At 35.1% G+C, this 15319-nt stretch overlaps 1 pseudogene; it reads right to left on the bottom strand.

Moving 5' to 3' along the window:
• Positions 1-7031: 7031 nt before the first annotated feature.
• LOC111631432 lies at positions 7032-8854 on the bottom strand (annotated as a pseudogene).
• Positions 8855-15319: the final 6465 nt, after the last annotated feature.

The raw sequence follows: 15319 nt of genomic DNA, 5'->3' as shown, positions 1-15319 counted from the left end.
AAAGGTATTTTGTCCTCTCCAATTCTGTGGAGAGTTTAAACTATGGGGAAACACTGGGTGTAGTGCGATCATGCCTTATAGGAGAAGTTGAAGATACCTGTTTTGCTCCAAGGTTAGAAGTGTGTACTTTGTTCACCTTGAATTCGTTATTATAGTATTGCGAGTGTCTAAAAGTAAACTGTTCAAAACTATTTGACCAAAGGGGAGAGGTGTATGCTAATGATGGCTGGAATGACATCTGTGGATTGTCTATTGTGGTCAAGTCTGGTAATTCCTGAGATTCTATGCAGTCATTGCTGAGTGTATTGGTCGTGGGTGTTTGGAATGCATCTTGATGCCTAGCCTCTCTTGTGTCTAAGAGCTCTGACTTAATTCTTTGTACCTCTTGTTTTAATTCAGCAACATCAAGATCTATAGCGCCTATATGATATCTAGGTCTTGTTGTTAATTGATCTATCATTTCCTCCCGACTTGCAATGGCGACTGCCTGTTCAAAGTCCTCCGGATCTTTAGGAAGAACTTGTCTTTGAATGGATGGGGATAAACCTGACAGGAATTGAACTTTTAACTTTGTATCTAATTCTTTTTGTAAACAGTTTTCGATAATTTTTCGCTCCTTATCATTGCCAGCGGTTGCAACAGGAGTCATTCCAACACTAAACTTTGCAGTCTCAACTTTACTGCATATGTTTGAACATCTTCATTTTTCTGTTGTATGCATTGATAGAATTTTTGGGTTGTAACCGATAAAGGTTCTCTATCAAACCTATTTATAAGTAATTTCTTAAATTCCCCATAGTCTGTTGTTCTGCAAATTTTAAGTCCTTGATACGTGAATTCTCTAGCGATTCCTGTTAATTTGCACTTTGCGACTCGCAACCGATCTGTCGCGTTCCAATTGTGCAACTGAGCTAACTCTTCTATCTGCTCGAAAAAGGTTCTGACTTTATTGGCCTAGTTCACCATCAAACGCGGGGAGAGTATTTCCTAATGGAGCGAACGACTTTGATCTCATCACTCCTCCTCCTGCATTCCTATCTCCGGTAGTGAGTGACATTTTACTTTCTTACAATTTTAAACAACAAAAATTATTATTTATCTAAAGCTCACTGATCTCTGAGTCAATTTTAAAACATCCCACCAGTGGTGATATTCGAAATATTTAACAAAGTTTGCTAACAGAAAATTTTTCTTTAATTTTTTTTCACTCAAATGGTGCATTAGCAACATTAGTGCAAAAACTGACCTTAAGATACCCATATAAATAAAAAAAGATATATATTACTGATGATAAAACTGACATAACTATGCGGTAAGTCACGAACACCGACAAACAAAATGGAAGTTTTGGTTAGAAATAAATACAATACTTTTTCTTGCGATATATCTAATAATAGACAGATGTCATCGTCTCTTGAAATACAATATCTTTTTTATTTCGCTGTCGATAGACCGACACGTGTTCCGCTGCCATCTTATATTTTCTCGCATGCGCAGGATTGTGGGATCTCTCTTATGAGTGGATCTAGTTTCAAGAACTCTCGAGTCAATCGCGATTGAACCTCGTTTCAGTCAAGATTGAAACAGTCCAGGTAGGTCACACCAAGGCGAACGGGGTATAAGGCTCTAGTTTAGTAGAGTATAATACGTATATTTTAATATATTTTTTAAAAGAAACAAAACCACTGAGAAATGTTACGTGTGTTTAACAAGGTTCGGAAAACTTTGAAAATATTAACAACGGGTTCGGCCAAACCTGTGCGAACCTGCTGAATATCACCACTGCATCCCACCCCTGCCACCAGTTGTGGGGTTCGGGGGCTGTAAAGATTTATTACGTACTTTTTTTGGGTAGAGTCCTGCCACCAGGTGTGTTTTATCGGACACACCGCCATTTGAGATGAAATAGATGATTAAGGCGCGAGGGTAAGAGTTACTCTGAAGTCCAGGAATGAGCCTCTAGGGAGGAAGAATGCAGAGTCAGATATAATCAATTTAAGGACATTTATTAATATAAACGAAAGTTTAGAACAGAATTATACAACCTGATTTTGGAAATTTGCCTATTTTTATCTATACAACCAGGGGGGTGCCAAACGAGGGGGGTGTATTTGAACTTACGCGACTCACAACATACCAGGTAAACAAGATGTCTTCTCTTGTGATGGCCAAGACTGTGGAGGTTTGCTGCACTTCGTCTTGTGCTTGCTCGTTTTTGAGTCGTCCTCTCTTGAACCACTCTTGCTCTGGTGCTCATCTGGTTTCACTCTTTGGTTCTCTGTCTTTCTCTCTTGCTCTCTGTCTATGTCTGTGAATGCGTCTCTTCCGTTTCTTCCTTTCTTTGGCTGGAGCTGTGTCTCCAACTGCTGACTATCTCACTGTCTTTCTCTAACTGGAGCTCTCCTTTTAAACCCTTCCAGTATGAGAAAGTTCATCATCGGGTGATGATTCATTGGCAGTGTCATCATTGTTGCTGAGGCAGTGTTTTCTTATTTGGTGATGACGTCGAGCTTTCATAGAGTCATCTCTGTGTTGACATGACTCATCTTTGCTCTTAGTCATTGTTTGTTTATTGATTGCTTTGACTGAGTTCTCTATGTAAACATTGCCGAAAACAAGGGGATGCAATGTTCTCCATTTCTACATATATCTTTTATAATCTGTGATTATTTGGTTGCTTCTTCCTCTTTTCTTTGTCATGTTGTGAGATTTCAGATAGTTAAATTAATTAGAATAAAACGGTTTATTCAAGTTGATATTAAAATTTGAATAAGGGAGGTCACTAGATTGGTAAAATAGGTGAATTTCCTCTTACAACTTCGGTTGTTATCCAAGATACAATTAAGGTTCACGCGAATACATAATTAAAAAAGATTTATTTGTAATAATTTTTGTTTATTTACTTTATTAGTTTACAAATATATATATATATATTTTTTGGAGGGTGGAGTGGTGGTCCTCACATAATTTTTTATAGAAAAATTTATGAAAATTCATTTTTAAGCAAGATGTCTAATTTTATTTTCACTTTAACTAATAATTTCAAACTAAGCATTTATAATTTATAATTATTATGAACAGAAAACAAGTATTTAATGGTATATCACAGATCATACTGTTTAAACCACACTCACTACATTCCATTTTATTTAACATATAAAAGAGTTCAACAATGTTGACGGTAGGATAAACGAATGATATCGCTTGTAACTACAAACTGACACAAATCCAGTTGTTGCCACAATTGGTGCTGTTTGCCATAGCAGCTTAATTTAGAACTAATGCTTACCGGGCAGCTAGACTCTTATTATAGATGTCCACACTGTTGACTATGCTTGCATGTGGCTTGTGTCTGGTCGGTTGCAACATGTCTATTGGCATTACATCAATGACAGTTTGATAATCCGTGTGTATTGTTGATAAATGGTAAGTTATATTGATAGTTACTTTACACTTAATTAAATTGGTACCAATTTTAACGGTCTGATAGAAATTCTATTTTATCAATTATAGTGTAGTTGCCATGTTTTTCAGCATTTTGAAAACACCATTTTCAATAAGAAAAAAATATTTTATTTGCATTCTTAATTTGAATATCAATTTATAGCATAGTTCTAAAACAATTTATATGGTGAGAAACAAATGTACTACCACCAACAAACATGATTTGGGGACACCCAGAAATTTCTGGGTGTCCCCAAAATGTCTAGCTATGCAAAAGATTCGGGTTTTTTTCCTGTATATATGGATGTTACTGTGTGAGGGGCACAATTTTGTTCACCCAAGCATTGTCTTGTAGTCATTGTCAAGCATTGTCATTGTTAAGCATCCACTCACTTTTTCCAATTAGTGGTCCAAATGGAATAAGATGTTAAAATGGCATAGAATGGCTTCAGAATGTATCAAAATATTATTAATTATGATGATATCTGCTTTGTCATTAAAAGCAAATGCCGACCAAACCACAATTTCATCGCCTCCCACCTGTCTGATAAAATATTCCTTTGGTTGCTTTCTTAAATTGTGCTTTAATTAATAATACCTATTACCATCCAGATGAAAAAAAATGTTTAATATGAAAACACTGCATTTTTCTGTCCAACTCATTTGTCCATTCTAGTCTATTTTGTTTGGAGTCATTTGTAAGTTTAGGTTTTGCTGCAATTATAGCTAATGTTTAGAAATTTCAAAACATTAGCTACAATTGCATTGCTTTTGGCAAGAGACTAAGCAATGATGGCACGCTTAAACATTTCCGTCTTGCCACTTCAAAAGGAGTGTAACACTGCTTTTCCTTCTCTCATTTAGAGCTTGTTTTAGATTGTATCATTTATTTATTGCAAATTTGTGTCCTAAAAATTTTAATAAGAAATTTGAAAAGATCTATTGGAGCAATTAAAAAAGTGTGGCAATCTTTCTAAGCTTTTCCTCGTCTGGGATGGAGAGTTTTTCTCAGTTCTTTTCTTTGTGACATTTTGTAAAAACTTGTCAGAATGATACAATTATTAGAAGGAGAGGGTAAATGATACATGTTTTAATTTGCATATTGCTTATAAAGTACATTCAATTACGTGATTATTTTATAGCAGATTTGGTTGTAATTTTTATATTAATTCATCACTCAGAAATTTGAATGTTTTTATTTATGAATATGATATATTTGTGAGTAATTATTTATATTAATGAGTTTATTGTTAAATTGATATAAACAAACATTTGAAAATTTTGTGCAAACTTCACATACTGTGTGTAATTCTTTAGAGTTTAAATCTTTGCTTCAATATCCAATTGTGCAGTCATGTGACATTGACAAGAGATAATACTTTCTCTAACTGGAGCTCTCCTTTTAAACCCTTCCAGTATGAGAAAGTTCATCATCGGGTGATGATTCATTGGCAGTGTCATCATTGTAGCTGAGGCAGTGTTTTCTNGATATTTAGTGTTCCATCATATATAAAGTTGACACGGGGAGTGCATGTGCATAAGTTCGCTTTATAACTCCGTCTTAATGTTTGAGTTTATACTTATGAATGATTCTGGAATATCCAGCTTATTTTTCAAATTTAGTAAACCTGAAGAATTATTATAAACATTTTCGTAACTCTTTTTGGGTTCATCACTTACTGGTACTATGCACCGGTTAGTGGTTGCAGTGAGTCTTAATTATCGTTATTCCAGTGTAGTAAGCAGATAGCTAAAAATGTTCTAATTAGTCTCAGAAGAGGGGTACCTATTCTTGCACTTGGTGAAAATGGGTACGATCGGCTATAATCTAATAATCTTAATCTTTGCTATTGTTACTTTTTGTCCAAGCAATGCTGCTAGTATAAAATAAAAACTTTACATACATACAGAATTTTTTGTTTTTGCTCTCTGCTCCGTGGGCACCAAGAAGGCAGGGCCTCTTTTAGCAAGCTATTATGGGTTCAGCTGGGTGGTGAGGAAAGGGGCTGACGTATCTGGTCAGATCACCCTCGAAAAATTTCCTGGGGATTTTTTCAACCCTTCCAGATTCGATCCTAGGTCTCTGAGCGGTAGGCTGCCACCTCAACCACTTGGCCATCCAGCCATCTATGTAGTGTGGATAGTAAGTAACTACTATATGATCATTAGAATTGTATTTAATTTGTAGGAATTTTGGAATGTAATTTTTTTATTAATAATAATTTTTATAAGTAGGAGTAGGTCCAATAGGTCCAAATATTCTAATTATAGGCGGAGGAGTAGTCCCCTCCACCTTTAGAGTGAGAGGTTTTAGTCTCAGTGTCTTTTCTCTATAACAATCCTAAGTCTCCTTTGAAAAATATGGAGTAATGTTATCCAGACAATATTGTGGTTACATATGTCACGTGATCAATGAATTTATAATTAATGCAAACTGTAATGCTTTTTAGGCTATATACTTATGAATATTACAGAACATTCAATTACTAATAATAATAGCACTTCTCTCAGTGAAACAATATCAAATTTTAAGTTCCCCCGTGTTTTATTTTATTCATAATTTCATTACAATATTAATTGTGGGGTTCGCGGGCTGTAAAGATTTATTATGTACTTTTTTGGGAAGAGTCCTGCCACCAGGTGTGTTTTATCGGACACACCGCCATTTGAGATGAAATGGATGATTAAGGCAAGGGTAAGAGTCACTCCGAAGTCCAGGAATGAGCCTCTAGGGAGGAAGAATGCAGAGTTAGATATAATCAATTTAAGGACATTTATTAATATAAACGAAAGTTTAGAACAGAATTATACAACCTGATTTTGGAAATTTGCCTATTTTTATCTATACAACCAGGGGGGTGCCAAACGAGGGGGGTGTATTTGAACTTACGCGACTCACAACATACCAGGTAAACAAGATGTCTTCTCTTGTGATGGCCAAGACTGTGGAGGTTCGCTGCACTTCGTCTTGTGCTTGCTCGTTTTTGAGTTGTCTTCTCTTGAACCACTCTTGCTCTGGTGCTTATCTGGTTTCACTCTTTGGTTCTCTGTCTCTCTCTCTCTTGCTCTCTGCTCTTGCAAAGAAAGGGAGAAACGGAAGAGTTTCTCCCTTTCTCCCTTTCTTTGGCTGGAGCTGTCTCTCCAACTGCTGACCATCTCTCTTTCTCTAACTGTCTTTCTCTAACTGGAGCTCTCCTTTTAAACCCTTCCAGTATGAGAAAGTTCATCATCGGATGATGATTCATTGGCAGTGTCACCATTGTCGCTGAGGCAGTGTTTTCTTATTTGATGATGACATCAAGCTTTCGTAGAATCATCTCTGAGTTGGTGATGACGTCGAGCTTTCATAGAGTCATCTCTGTGTTGACATGACTCATCTTTGCTCTTAGTCATTGTTTGTTTATTGATTGCTTTGACTGAGTTCTCTATGTAAACATTGCCGAAAACAAGGGGATGCAATGTTCCCCATTTCTACATATATCTTTTATAATCTTTGATTATTTGGTTGCTTCTTCCTCTTTTCTTTGTCATGTTGTGAGATTTCAGATAGTTGAATAAACCGTTTTATTCTAATTAATTTAAGTTGATATTAAAATTTGAATAAGGGAGGTCGCTAGATTGGTAAAATAGGCAAATTTCCTCTTACAACTTTGGTTGTTATCCAAGATACAATTAAGGTTCACGCGAATACATAATTAAAAAAGATTTATTTGTAATAATTTTTGTTTATTTACTTTATTAGTTTACAAATATATATATATATTTGGAGGGAGGAGTGGTTGTCCTCACATCACTCCGCCATTTCCAAAAAAATATATTTATGACATTTTTTTTTCACTGATGTCGTTCACTGTCACCGTTTAGTCAGTTACCTATTATTAATGCCGTTCACCACTCCTTGGCATCCTGAGATGGTTGGAATATAAAGAGTACATCATGCAACAGGAAGTTTTCACAAAAAAAAAGTCCACGGTTTTCTTTCTTGTCTTCAGGCTGAAGTTCGCTGATTTAGGGATAGATGAGCAGAGTAACAACTTGTACTCTGCACTCTGTTGGAGTATGCACTGACATAGTTGATCTTGTGGTTCTTGGTGACCTTTGTCCTTAAGTTTTATTGTCCAGGATGATAAAATAGAAGTTAACTAAAAATGGTTTAAATAGTCCTTAGTTTATATCACCTTGTGCACACATTACAATTTAGAGCAGTTATACTCTATTGGCTGGTTGTACTCAGAATTAGCAATGTTTTCTGCGCTATCTTCGTTTCCTCTTACTTGGAGTGTTTGAATCTCCTCTTGTACTGTCTCTCATGGTATTTGTGAGTTCACAATAGGGGCAATTATAGGCATCGGGTTTATTGGATTGGGACGTCTGGTCCTTGATCTACATCTATCTCTAATAATACATATGTAAATCATGATAATTATGATAGTGACGATAACGGCTATGCTGCCACCCATTACTAAATAATGATTTTGGGTGCCTAATCTGTCGTTATCATGTGAGTGTGGTACTTCCTGAATTATTGTTATTGTTGGTGTTATTGTTATTTGTAGTATTATTACTGTTTTCAGGCCTAATAACAGCACTATAACGTTCTTCTTCTTCACCGTTTTCTAGCATGATGCGATTACGATAAGTATAACTACTCTTTATTTCTTGAGCAAGCTTTAATGCTTCTGCCTCTTGCCTTTTGTATTCTTTAGTATTTTTTTGTTCTAATGGAACGGTATAGCCTTGAAGCGTACTATCGTATGAAGATGTTACACCATATTTTTCAGCATTTGTCCGAAACATATCATTGGCATCCCATCCATTAGCTTCATCTACTTCTCCTTCTAATGTTTTCATTCCATCTTGATCATCACATGATTCATCCCAAGGTTCTAATTCTTTCTCAATTACTTGACCATTGAATTTACTTATAGCTGAATCAGTGAAATTATCTTTATTTGCATAGTCAAGATCCAAATTTGTAGCAGAGAGTATCACAATGTCTTTTAGTTTAAATATCAACTTTTCAGTAACAGAATCAGGAGAATTCATTGATGTCAATAAATTAGTGACTGAAGGATTAGCATCTGTTGCAGATTTATTTTTTTTCTCTATTTTCTGAACCATCTCCAAGACGAAATCCAGTTGATTGGAAAATGTTCTAAACACTCCTTCATAACACATTCCATTTTTAACTTGAACTAGACATCCCACTAATGAAGCAGTAGCGCATGCATGAGCCTTGCATTACTGTAGACGCCTTCAATTGCATATGTTTTTTCCAATGGTATTCTCGGTCTCCCTGGTTTGTTATTCGTTTGTAGAGATGTTCTTCCTTTCCTTTTATTGTTGTTCATGGCAACAATTGATGCAAAAATTGACAAAGTCCCCTTCTAATAAAAAGGTTGGAATCAATTCCAAACATGATAATAATAATGATAATAATAAAAATAAAAAAAACGACGTGAGAGAGAAACAATCAGTCTAATCCAAGTCTCTTAAATTACCAGCAAACTGTAAACAGTTTAAATTAACAAATTACTAAACAACTACACAACATTGATCTGTTTTGGTGATAAAACGAGTCAAAAAACATTTCCCTTCCCAAAGTTGATCTTGTTAGGTGCAGTAAATGAAAGGTATTTTGTCCTCTCCAATTCTGTGGAGAGTTTAAACTATGGGGAAACACTGGGTGTAGTGCGATCATGCCTTATAGGAGAAGTTGAAGATACCTGTTTTGCTCCAAGGTTAGAAGTGTGTACTTTGTTCACCTTGAATTCGTTATTATAGTATTGCGAGTGTCTAAAAGTAAACTGTTCAAAACTATTTGACCAAAGGGGAGAGGTGTATGCTAATGATGGCTGGAATGACATCTGTGGATTGTCTATTGTGGTCAAGTCTGGTAATTCCTGAGATTCTATGCAGTCATTGCTGAGTGTATTGGTCGTGGGTGTTTGGAATGCATCTTGATGCCTAGCCTCTCTTGTGTCTAAGAGCTCTGACTTAATTCTTTGTACCTCTTGTTTTAATTCAGCAACATCAAGATCTATAGCGCCTATATGATATCTAGGTCTTGTTGTTAATTGATCTATCATTTCCTCCCGACTTGCAATGGCGACTGCCTGTTCAAAGTCCTCCGGATCTTTAGAAAGAACTTGTCTTTGAATGGATGGGGATAAACCTGACAGGAATTGAACTTTTAACTTTGTATCTAATTCTTTTTGTAAACAGTTTTCGATAATTTTTCGCTCCTTATCATTGCCAGCGGTTGCAACAGGAGTCATTCCAACACTAAACTTTGCAGTCTCAACTTTACTGCATATGTTTGAACATCTTCATTTTTCTGTTGTATGCATTGATAGAATTTTTGGGTTGTAACCGATAAAGGTTCTCTATCAAACCTATTTATAAGTAATTTCTTAAATTCCCCATAGTCTGTTGTTCTGCAAATTTTAAGTCCTTGATACGTGAATTCTCTAGCGATTCCTGTTAATTTGCACTTTGCGACTCGCAACCGATCTGTCGCGTTCCAATTGTGCAACTGAGCTAACTCTTCTATCTGCTCGAAAAAGGTTCTGACTTTATTGGCCTAGTTCACCATCAAACGCGGGGAGAGTATTTCCTAATGGAGCGAACGACTTTGATCTCATCACTCCTCCTCCTGCATTCCTATCTCCGGTAGTGAGTGACATTTTACTTTCTTACAATTTTAAACAACAAAAATTATTATTTATCTAAAGCTCACTGATCTCTGAGTCAATTTTAAAACATCCCACCAGTGGTGATATTCGAAATATTTAACAAAGTTTGCTAACAGAAAATTTTTCTTTAATTTTTTTTCACTCAAATGGTGCATTAGCAACATTAGTGCAAAAACTGACCTTAAGATACCCATATAAATAAAAAAAGATATATATTACTGATGATAAAACTGACATAACTATGCGGTAAGTCACGAACACCGACAAACAAAATGGAAGTTTTGGTTAGAAATAAATACAATACTTTTTCTTGCGATATATCTAATAATAGACAGATGTCATCGTCTCTTGAAATACAATATCTTTTTTATTTCGCTGTCGATAGACCGACACGTGTTCCGCTGCCATCTTATATTTTCTCGCGTGCGCAGGATTGTGGGATCTCTCTTATGAGTGGATCTAGTTTCAAGAACTCTCGAGTCAATCGCGATTGAACCTCGTTTCAGTCAAGATTGAAACAGTCCAGGTAGGTCACACCAAGGCGAACGGGGTATAAGGCTCTAGTTTAGTAGAGTATAATACGTATATTTTAATATATTTTTTAAAAGAAACAAAACCACTGAGAAATGTTACGTGTGTTTAACAAGGTTCGGAAAACTTTGAAAATAATAACAACGGGTTCGGCCAAACCTGTGCGAACCTGCTGAATATCACCACTGCATCCCACCCCTGCCACCAGTTGTGGGGTTCGGGGGCTGTAAAGATTTATTACGTACTTTTTTTGGGTAGAGTCCTGCCACCAGGTGTGTTTTATCGGACACACCGCCATTTGAGATGAAATAGATGATTAAGGCGCGAGGGTAAGAGTTACTCTGAAGTCCAGGAATGAGCCTCTAGGGAGGAAGAATGCAGAGTCAGATATAATCAATTTAAGGACATTTATTAATATAAACGAAAGTTTAGAACAGAATTATACAACCTGATTTTGGAAATTTGCCTATTTTTATCTATACAACCAGGGGGGTGCCAAACGAGGGGGGTGTATTTGAACTTACGCGACTCACAACATACCAGGTAAACAAGATGTCTTCTCTTGTGATGGCCAAGACTGTGGAGGTTTGCTGCACTTCGTCTTGTGCTTGCTCGTTTTTGAGTCGTCCTCTCTTGAACCACTCTTGCTCTGGTGCTCATCTGGTTTCACTCTTTGGTTCTCTGTCTTTCTCTCTTGCTCTCTGTCTATGTCTGTGAATGCGTCTCTTCCGTTTCTTCCTTTCTTTGGCTGGAGCTGTGTCTCCAACTGCTGACTATCTCACTGTCTTTCTCTAACTGGAGCTCTCCTTTTAAACCCTTCCAGTATGAGAAAGTTCATCATCGGGTGATGATTCATTGGCAGTGTCATCATTGTTGCTGAGGCAGTGTTTTCTTATTTGGTGATGACGTCGAGCTTTCATAGAGTCATCTCTGTGTTGACATGACTCATCTTTGCTCTTAGTCATTGTTTGTTTATTGATTGCTTTGACTGAGTTCTCTATGTAAACATTGCCGAAAACAAGGGGATGCAATGTTCTCCATTTCTACATATATCTTTTATAATCTGTGATTATTTGGTTGCTTCTTCCTCTTTTCTTTGTCATGTTGTGAGATTTCAGATAGTTAAATTAATTAGAATAAAACGGTTTATTCAAGTTGATATTAAAATTTGAATAAGGGAGGTCACTAGATTGGTAAAATAGGTGAATTTCCTCTTACAACTTCGGTTGTTATCCAAGATACAATTAAGGTTCACGCGAATACATAATTAAAAAAGATTTATTTGTAATAATTTTTGTTTATTTACTTTATTAGTTTACAAATATATATATATATATTTTTTGGAGGGTGGAGTGGTGGTCCTCACATAATTTTTTATAGAAAAATTTATGAAAATTCATTTTTAAGCAAGATGTCTAATTTTATTTTCACTTTAACTAATAATTTCAAACTAAGCATTTATAATTTATAATTATTATGAACAGAAAACAAGTATTTAATGGTATATCACAGATCATACTGTTTAAACCACACTCACTACATTCCATTTTATTTAACATATAAAAGAGTTCAACAATGTTGACGGTAGGATAAACGAATGATATCGCTTGTAACTACAAACTGACACAAATCCAGTTGTTGCCACAATTGGTGCTGTTTGCCATAGCAGCTTAATTTAGAACTAATGCTTACCGGGCAGCTAGACTCTTATTATAGATGTCCACACTGTTGACTATGCTTGCATGTGGCTTGTGTCTGGTCGGTTGCAACATGTCTATTGGCATTACATCAATGACAGTTTGATAATCCGTGTGTATTGTTGATAAATGGTAAGTTATATTGATAGTTACTTTACACTTAATTAAATTGGTACCAATTTTAACGGTCTGATAGAAATTCTATTTTATCAATTATAGTGTAGTTGCCATGTTTTTCAGCATTTTGAAAACACCATTTTCAATAAGAAAAAAATATTTTATTTGCATTCTTAATTTGAATATCAATTTATAGCATAGTTCTAAAACAATTTATATGGTGAGAAACAAATGTACTACCACCAACAAACATGATTTGGGGACACCCAGAAATTTCTGGGTGTCCCCAAAATGTCTAAGATTCGGGTTTTTTTCCTGTATATATGGATGTTACTGTGTGAGGGGCACAATTTTGTTCACCCAAGCATTGTCTTGTAGTCATTGTCAAGCATTGTCATTGTTAAGCATCCACTCACTTTTTCCAATTAGTGGTCCAAATGGAATAAGATGTTAAAATGGCATAGAATGGCTTCAGAATGTATCAAAATATTATTAATTATGATGATATCTGCTTTGTCATTAAAAGCAAATGCCGACCAAACCACAATTTCATCGCCTCCCACCTGTCTGATAAAATATTCCTTTGGTTGCTTTCTTAAATTGTGCTTTAATTAATAATACCTATTACCATCCAGATGAAAAAAAATGTTTAATATGAAAACACTGCATTTTTCTGTCCAACTCATTTGTCCATTCTAGTCTATTTTGTTTGGAGTCATTTGTAAGTTTAGGTTTTGCTGCAATTATAGCTAATGTTTAGAAATTTCAAAACATTAGCTACAATTGCATTGCTTTTGGCAAGAGACTAAGCAATGATGGCACGCTTAAACATTTCCGTCTTGCCACTTCAAAAGGAGTGTAACACTGCTTTTCCTTCTCTCATTTAGAGCTTGTTTTAGATTGTATCATTTATTTATTGCAAATTTGTGTCCTAAAAATTTTAATAAGAAATTTGAAAAGATCTATTGGAGCAATTAAAAAAGTGTGGCAATCTTTCTAAGCTTTTCCTCGTCTGGGATGGAGAGTTTTTCTCAGTTCTTTTCTTTGTGACATTTTGTAAAAACTTGTCAGAATGATACAATTATTAGAAGGAGAGGGTAAATGATACATGTTTTAATTTGCATATTGCTTATAAAGTACATTCAATTACGTGATTATTTTATAGCAGATTTGGTTGTAATTTTTATATTAATTCATCACTCAGAAATTTGAATGTTTTTATTTATGAATATGATATATTTGTGAGTAATTATTTATATTAATGAGTTTATTGTTAAATTGATATAAACAAACATTTGAAAATTTTGTGCAAACTTCACATACTGTGTGTAATTCTTTAGAGTTTAAATCTTTGCTTCAATATCCAATTGTGCAGTCATGTGACATCGACAAGAGATAATATTTTGTATAAAAGTATGTTTTAAAGTGAATTATAATCTCTACTTTATAATTAATTATTTTAATTTTTATAGAAAAAAATAAGATTTTATATATATATATGCTCAGCAAAATTTTTTTTGCTCAGAGAAGTATATGTTCCGCTCATCGAGAAAAAAAATTAGAGGGAACATTGCTTGCTAGTCTCCACTTGTACAGTACAATAAGCTATTCAATATCCTATTGCCACTAATAACAACCGACTAAGATATATCCTTTCATAATTTTAGATGACATTGATTGGATGCTTTTATGGTCCTTTGTCTTTGACCTTGGCAACAACTGTAAATTTCTCTGCTTAACCCACAATCACGTGCACATGTTCTTGTAAAAAGCAAACCTGCACAAGTGGTAATTTTCCAGTGATTTACAATGCATAATTACATTGTATGTAATTGCAGTTTCTTGATTTTGACAATTCTGAAAAATACTGTAATATATCTTTTATGCTTGTACCAAATTTTATCATCATACATTTTTTTTTTATTTTGAGCTATTAACAAAATAATCTCCTTGACTGGGTTCCCATAAGAGATCCTTCAAAACTAAGATAGTGTGGGCTAATGTGAACTAAGTTCAGCTAAAAATGAATGATAGAAGGGCCGAGTTGTTTCTCAGAAGGACCGGGAAATGTTTTTTTCTGTGCCCAAAAAAACCAAAAGCATTAAACTGTTGAAGGTCATAGTGACCAATCATTTAATTACGTTGTGCTTAGCTGACAAACATTCACGATGCCATTTTTGATGACATCGGAGCAGAAAATTGTCACATTATGCATGTGATCATATGACAATAAAGAAAAATTATATGTGATTACACATATAAGGTGAAATTTCTACGGTAAAAAAAAGTGGATGCTGTTGCCCCCTACCAGCAATGAGTAAATCTAGGGAGGTGAAAAGAAAACAAGTGGGTGGCAGAGAACACTGGAGACAGGATACAGATGGAATGGTGACCATAGGCAAGGACTGGGGTCACTAACACCTATTATAACAGAGGAAAGGGAAAACTTAAGTAAGATTGTGTTTAATGGTATTTAGATGTGGACACAAAGTGTAAAGTTTGTAAAAAAAAAGTTTTTCTAAGACTATTTCCAAGCCCTTCCTTGAACAAGGGAAAATGGGTTGGGGGGAATTAGGTATAAAGTTTAGCTGAAAAAAGTTTGGGAATCACTGAGTTAGCTATTCTTCCATGATGTCCTCATGCTGTCCATTTAAGTAAATGAATTTGGTGAAGAATGTGTATGAAAACCTAGTAGGTGTGACAAATTACCACTATTACACATGATTGCAGGTTAAAGTTTCATTGGGGTGCCCATGATGTTAAGCTAAGGAAAAACCATTGTTTTGCAACACTGAATTACTAATTAAAGAACATTAAAGTAAAATTTCATTTTTG

This window comes from Centruroides sculpturatus, unplaced genomic scaffold, assembly GCF_000671375.1.
Source record: "Centruroides sculpturatus isolate CEXI.00-Female unplaced genomic scaffold, Cexi_2.0 scaffold746, whole genome shotgun sequence".
Classification (NCBI taxonomy): domain Eukaryota; kingdom Metazoa; phylum Arthropoda; class Arachnida; order Scorpiones; family Buthidae; genus Centruroides; species Centruroides sculpturatus.
The sequence above is the reverse complement of the archived record's forward strand: the minus strand, read 5'-3'. Positions and strand labels throughout refer to the sequence as shown.